An 8143-nucleotide genomic window follows, 5' to 3' on the forward strand; every position below is an offset into this window, starting at 1 on the left:
GAACAAAACTCCAATAACGAAAGACATCCGGAAGCCACATAGAGACTGGCAGGAGGGGCGGAAATGTGGAGTGGGCTGGTCCCATACCCATGTGTGGCAGTTAAGAATCAGGAGGGATAGCTCCATTCTGTAAGTCTCCACCCCCCTATTGAGGAGCAAGGTGTCCCAGCCCCACACAAGCTCCCCAGCCCAGGGTTCTAGTGACAGGAAGAAAAGTCACAACAACTTCTGGCTGTAGAAACCAGCAGAGATTGTGGTTGAGACGGAGGACAGCTGGAGTCCCAGGCACTCCACTTAAAGGTCCTGCACATGGACTTACCTGCTGACAGACTCACTTGCTCCGAGCTCCAGTGCTGGAGCAGCAGCTTGAAAGGTGCCAAGGACACACCAGGAGGGACTGAATTGTGTAGTTTGAGGGAGAGGGCTGGAGAGGCGGCTTTCTCCCACACAGAAAGAGCCATTATTACCTTGTGGAGCCCTCCCTCTTCCAGTGGGCAGATGCAGACACCATATCTGAGTCCGTATCAGCCTGGCATCATCATTCACCCCATCATGGTGATTCCCTGACGCCCTGCCCCCACCGAGCTTGCAAGCCTGCCCAAGTCACTTCCAGTGGCTTTTCCATATAAATGGCTTGTCTTGGCTCATGTGGCAGATCTCCCCAAATCTCTCAAAGGATCAGAAACTCCGAACAAGCAGCATCTGGCTTCGGCGAGCCCCATACCTCTTGCTAAGCAGCACCAAGCCTGACACTAGCTGCAGCCAGCCTTGGTTCACAGGCACCTCCAAGCTCAGCACGAGTGGGAACCATCTGCAGGTCACTTTGTAGCTCATACCAAGTGGCCCTGGGCAGGACACAGGCCATGGCTTTTCTTGGCTTGCACCAGAGCCCATTCCCAGAGGCCCCAGAACCAACACATCAGCTTTTGAAAGCACGACCCAACCACTTCCACAAATGACACGCCAGAAAGGCAGATCTGGCAGCACCCAAACCCTTCAAAAGCAAATCCTACTTTGTAGGGTCAGCCCCATGCACAACAGCTTCTCCACTGTAGTCACAGTCAGTCCTTACAACCAATCCACCTGAAGGTCAGTTTCTTCTGTTGATGTGTAAACAGCAACCAAGGCTCAACTTCAAGAGGAGGACACACAGAACCTACTCAAGAGACATACCTGGAGCACTTGGTTCAGGTGACTAGGGAGATCGTGCCACTAGACCCACAGGACACCTACTATATATAAGAGCACTCTACTAAGACCAGGAGACATAGCAGCTCTACGTAATACATAGAAACAAACACAGGGAGACCGCCAGAATGGGGAGACAAAGAAATATGTCCCAAATGAAAGAACAGAACAAAGCTCCAGAAAAAGACCTAAACTAAATGGAGATAAGCAATCTACCAGATGCAGAGTTCAAAACACTGGTTATAAGGGTGCTCAAAGATCTTAGTGAGAACTTCAACAACGAGATAGAAAACATAAAAATGAAGGTATAAAACATAAAAAAGAACTGGTCTGAAATGAAGGTATAAAACATAAAAAAGAACTGGTCATCAGTATTACAATAACTCTAGGTAGGGCGTCAGATGGATATTGTATTTATTGAGGTGATCACTTTGTAAATTTATAAATGTCTAATCACTGTGTTGTACATCTGAAACAAATATACTATTGTATGCCAACTGTAATTGAAAAAAATTAAAAATATTAAAAAACTAATGGTCACATAATAATCCATTATGATGCTGTTGGGATTTAGTGTAGATATAGATAGATATAGATATAGATATAGATATAGATATAGATATAGATATAGATATAGATATAGATATAGATATACAGTTTTGAGAGTCTCATTCATAGATGTGAGATATTATTTCTGATCTGGAGAGTGGTCTGTGATCTTTGACCAGGAAAACTTGTAAAATCAGGTGCTATAGACTAAATTACATCCCACATGAATTCACATGTCGAAGCTGAAACCTCCAACGTAATGGTGTTTGGAGACGGGGCCTTTGGGGGGTGACTGGGTTTAGATGAGGTCACGGGGAAGGGGCCCTCATGATGGACTTAGTACCCTTGTATGAAGAGACTCCAGAGAGCTTGCTCTCTCTTTCTCCCCACTATGTAAGAACACAATGAGAAGGCAGAAACTGAACCCTTCTAAACGTTGATCTTGAACTGTCCATTTCCAGAACTGTGAGAAAATAAATGTCTGTTGTTTAAGCCAGGGGTCTCCAACTCACGGGCCACCGACTGGTATTGGTCCATGGCCTGTTAGGAACTGGGCCTCACAGCGGGAGGTGAGTGGTGGGCAAGGGAGCAAAATTTCATCTGTGTCTGCAGCCGCTCCCCAGCACTAGCATCACCGCCTCAGCTCCACCTCAGATCGTCAGGCATTAGATTCTCATAGGAGCATCGGTCCCTGGTACCAAAAAGTTTGGGGACCGCTGGTTTAAACCATTCAGTCTTTGGTATTTTGTTATGGTGGCTGAGTAGCCTAAGACACCTGGTCAGGAATCTCTACTTCCTGTTTTCACAATATCCTGAACTTCTCATATTGTAACACTCATGACCTTGTATTATTGTGCCACTTCCTAGCTGTGTGACCTTGGGCAAATTATTTAAATCTTCCCTGTGTCTTAGTTTCCTTTTCCATAGAATGGAGATAATAATGGAACCTATCTCATAAGACCTCACATCTTATTGTATGATTAAGTGATTTAATAGACAGCCTTGCCTAGAACAATATCTAGCAAATAGTGAACATTTAATAAGTATGAGAAGCTGCTGTTGTTGATGTTGTTTTGTTGTTCTCTATTTGGCTAAAATATAAACTCCATAGGGGCCAAGTGACCTTGATTATCTTGCTCACAATTGTCACCCTAAGAATGGACACAGTAATATAGCATATAAATGAATATTTGCTAAATGAGCAACTTGATGAGAAAGGAGAGAATGATTTAGTGGGAGGAAAAACATCTTCAGGAAGCACATCCTCCAGCTATAAATAGAAACAAAAGCAGAAATTTATAAGTTGCAATTTAATTGATTCAACATACAGCCAAGAAGATGAGGGAAGAATAGCGTAATAGTCTTTAAACTACTGTCTTGTGCATAATAAAATATCCACCGAAGAACTGTCGGGGCTGTGCTCCATCCTAAAGCTCATTAAACCTGCTTGAACAACAATTGTGCAGGTTTTGGTTTTCCATTTAATTTTAATAAAATATTTTACTGAAGGAAAGTTTAGGGTGTCATAGCGATGGAGTGTGTCTGCTGCTTTAGGTGACATTTTGTCTCGTTTCCACATGTCCGTGGAGATAAATATACTATTCCCAAGGCCTAGGAATTTGGGTTGCTGGTTATCCAAAAATGAAACGTCATGTACAAAAACTTATTTTTTATTGTTTAATTTCCAATGGTATGACCAGCAAGTCAGAATGACAAAGACAGTAGCTATTTCAGGACTGGGCACTACATACAGTATAGAAAATGCATCATGTTTGGAGATTCAGTCCTGTTCTTGACAAAAGATCAATGAAATGTGAATTTTAAAATTTCTATCATTGCTTCCTGAACAAAAGTGATTATGAAACTTTAATTTTGTTTAGACCGAAATCATAAAGCAAAGTCATGGATATATTGCATAGTTGCAGCCACACCATCTGCATAAACAATTCATATCTCTGAGCAAACTTTTTATAGCCTAAGTAAGTCTAGAAGACAACAAGAACAGTATGTAAGTTAGATTTAAAAGCGAGATGTTGATCTGTAGCTCAAGGAAGTAGAAGCAGACAGATAGCCAGGACCACTGTTGACTATTTTTCAACCTTATTGCATATCTCAAAACATCTGAGCGTAATTCCCACCTTGAACTAAATCATCTGAAGAAATTGAACAACATTGCCCTGCTCCTCTAAAGTACAACAAATAAGTTGCTCAATTTTATAACTTAGCCTTCCCAGACTAAAGAGAGAAAAGGTTTTCTTCTGGAGCATTCCCAGCAGCCTTCAGAGAGACGGCCAAGACAAAGCTTCCCAGAGATTTCTAACATAAGATTCTGTTTGTGTTGGAAAATACTCATGTGTCATCTCTGTCGGAACCCTTCACACCCACCCCTATAAAAAAGGAAGAAAGAATCAACAGTCATGAAATCCTTGTGTACATTTGTTTGGAGAGATCAAGACATGTTGGAGAGAGAGTCAAGAAAGGTTATTTCTCCTCTTCTGAAAAATCTGTCACAGGAGATTTCATGCATTGAACTTCTGACTGATAAGAGCAAGGGTTACACTAATTAAAGTTTTGATCATACTGCTTAATTTCCTCAATGAAAAGGCCCTGCCCCGTTTTGTGCATATTTGTTCAATGGTACTACCTCACAATGCTGACAACACCACACTGGCGATTGTTTCAAAATATGTATTACCTTCTCTTTTCTAGCAACATTCACTGTTCCCCTGAGTACTACTAGCTACTCATATGGCTTTAAATATTATTGATATACTCATGACACTCAAACTAATATCTCTATCTCTGACTTGTGCTGAGTTCCAGACTTTTATTCTCAACTTCTCACTTGATTTACCCATTAGGATGAAGGACAGAGATCTCAAACATAAGCATTTTTAAAACAGAACTCTTAATTTTCTTCCCACACCTATTTTCTCACAGGCATCAAGCCCCAGACCTAGGATTCGACCTTGATTATTTCTTTCCTTCTCCATCAGCAGTCTCTGCCAGACTGGCCTCCAAAATTAGCAATAAACACATAGGCGTATGAATTTAAAATATCAATTAACATAGTGATAAGTGTCATGAGGACTATGAAACAGTGCGATACGAGAGGAGAGGAGCAGATAGGGAGACATTTGTTAGGAAGGTGACAATTCTGTCATCTGGAAGTCTAGATGGAAATGTCTACGCAAAGATCTGGGGACCAACTATTCAGGCAGAAAGAACAGTTAGGACAATGACTCTAAGGCAAGTAAGAAGACTGGTTTGAATGAGGAGGCATGTACCATGAGGTCTGGTTACAAAGGGAGATAGAAGTACTTTATACAGGATATTTTAAGCCAACACAAGGAGCTTGGAGTTTATTTACCTAAGCGCAGTAGCAAATAGTGGGCAGAATTTAACTTGAGGAGTGGCAAGATCTATTTCATTTTTGAAAGACCACTCAAGATTCCTGAGCAACATAAACTGAATTCATTTATATCTTTCTACCACCATTTCTACCACCTGTAAATACTATTGATCCTATTGAAAACATACAGGAATGTTGGGTAGAAGCATAGAGTAATAATATAGATTTCAAAGTCAACTCAGAAGAAGGAAGAATGGGAGAGAAGGAGAAAAGGAATGAAGGAGAGAGCAAGGAAGGGAGAAAAACCATAAGAAACCAGAATGAAGAAAATAACTTGGAGAGTGGTAATTCTGACAACTGATGAGAGAAAAGCCCAAAGGGTCATGGATGTGAATCAGCCCTGGATGCTAAGGGCAGGGGCTCTACCTTTTATGTAGGCAAAGAAGACAATGCCCAGGGGTAGCATAAGGCAGGAAGTTGAAAATAACTACTCTGCATGGAGCCAAGTTCCTGAAAGGACTTCCCTCTCTGGATAAAGAGGAAGAGAAAAATTCTACCCATAGTTCAGGGAAGGGAATAGAAAGCTTTCAGATTGCTGGGAATCTGAGTGAAAAAAAAAAATGAGCAAAATTTCCCATGAAATTGAAACTCCACACAGATATAATATCAGAAGTTACAATGCCTAAGGAATATAATAAATGCAAACTAAGAGATTATAAAAACTCCTTACTATCAGTGAATCCCTGAAACCCAAGCAAACATATACAAAATTGAGCTACAAAGGAGTGCATGACTTACATAGAAAAACCAACCCATTTAACAGAAGAGTATAGTAAAAAAAGTTACAAACCATACAAGAAATGAAACCACTTAAAGGAGAATAAGTAGATTTAACACCACAAGTTCTAGCATAGTTGATAAAACAACATGAAAGGGACTATAAGATAAGATAGAAACTAAAAGAGCTGAGCATTAGAAAAAGAGAAAATAAGTTAAAAACAAAAAAATACGTATTACTTTTAAACATTACAAAAGTAGTTATTCCAAAACAATACCGAGAAAGGAGAACGAAGTTGGAAACCCCACATTTTCTGACTTCAAAACACATTACAAAGGTATGCTAATCAAAACAGTATGGTACCGGCATAAAGACAGACACATAGATAAATGGAACAGAATAGAGAGCCCAGAAATAAACCCACATTACATGGTCAATTAATCTATGACAAAGGAAGCAAGAATATATAATGGGGTAAAGATGGTCTCTTCAGGTGCAAATCAAAACCACAATGAGATGGTCTCTTCAAGTGCAAATCAAAACAGATTCACATCTGTTAGGATGGCCAGTCACAAACAAAACAAAACAAAACAAATAAAAATTAATAAGCATTGGCAAGGATGTGGAGAATTGGAACCTTGTGCATTAGTGGAAGAAATGTAAATTGGCACAGTCACTGTGGAAAACAGTAATAGAGGGTCCTCAAAAAGTTAAAAATAAACTACCATAGGATCCAACATGTCCAGGTATCCAGAAATATCACTTCATGGTATTTATACAAATAAAAAAATCAAATCAGATTCTCAAAGAGATGTTTGCAATCTCATGTTCATAGCAGCATATTCACAATAACCTAGAGGGAGAAACGACCTAAATGTCCCAACAATAGATAAATGGATAAAGAAAATGTCATGTATCTAAATATAAACAATGGTATTGTTCAGCCTTTAAAAAGAAGGAAATCTTGTCATATGCTACAACATGGATGAACCTGGAGGGACACAATGCTACGTGAAATAAGCCAGTATCAGGACAAATACGCGTCACTCCCTACACAAAAATGCAGAAGTAGCTGATTACTATCTTCCTTCTAACTGCTTACTTCCATACACATTTCAAAACCACTATTCTACATGCCCAGTTGATCAAGGCTTGACCTGTATATGACCTTCCTGGGGTGGCGATAATGAGCAGCCCTCCATCTTGCTCCCACAGTGTTGGCGCCAACACAGTTACCGGCAATGCAGCTGGTAAAGAAAGCCCACCACTTTCAAAAAGCTCCACTGCGGAGGTCACCCCCTGAAGAGCAAGGGGTCCCAGCCCCACAAGGCTCCCCAGCCCAAGTTTTCAGTGATGGGAAGAGAAGTCCCAACAACATCTGGCTGTAAAACCAGTGGAGATTGTGGCCAAGTGAGACATAGGGCGGCTGGAGTTCAAGCCACTCTTCTAAAAGGGCCCGTGCACAGACTTACTCGTTGATGGACTCACTCGCTCTGAGCTCCAGCGCTGGGATAGCATCTTGAAAGGTGCCAGGGACACACCAGCAGAAACTGAATTGTTTGGCTTCAGGGCAAGAGCTGGAGGGGCAGCTTTCCTCCACACAGAAGTGCTGGCAGAGCCATTATTTCTTTGTCGAGCCCTCTTTGCTCCCAGGGTGCAGATGCAGATGGGGACGCAGACGCAGGCTCAGGCGCAGGCTCAGGCGCAGGCTCAGGCTCAGGCGCAGGCGCAGGCGCAGGCGCAGACGCAGACGCAGACACAGATGCAGAAGGCCGCTATATCTGAGTCTCTATCAGCCTGGCTAACTCCACTCACCTGCCCTGCTGATTCCCTGAGAGCCCACTCCACCCAACTTATGGACCTACCCAAGTTGCTTCCAGTGGCTTTTTCATACAAATGATCTGTCTTGGCTCCTGCTGTGGACTTTCCTAAAATCTCTCAAAGGTACACAAACCCTAAACAAGTAGCATCTGGCCTCAGCGTGTCTTGTACCTCTTGCTGAGAAGACCCAAGCCCAGCACTAGCAGCAGCTGGCCAACATTAAGTGTACCCAAATTCCATCATAGGGGCACCAGAATAAGAAAAGAGAAAGCAAGGAATTGAAAACCTATTTGAAAACATAATGACAGAAAATTTCCCTAACCTGGTGAACAGACATACAAGCCCAGGAAGCACAGAGGGTCCTAAGTAAAATTAACTCAAAGAGGCCCACACCAAGACACATCCTAATTAAAATGCCAAAGATTAAAGACTAAGAGAGGAAAAGAGTTACCTGC

The sequence above is a fragment of the Pteropus alecto genome, unplaced genomic scaffold (assembly GCF_000325575.1).
Source record: "Pteropus alecto unplaced genomic scaffold, ASM32557v1 scaffold35, whole genome shotgun sequence".
In the NCBI taxonomy this organism is placed as follows: Eukaryota; Metazoa; Chordata; class Mammalia; order Chiroptera; family Pteropodidae; genus Pteropus; species Pteropus alecto.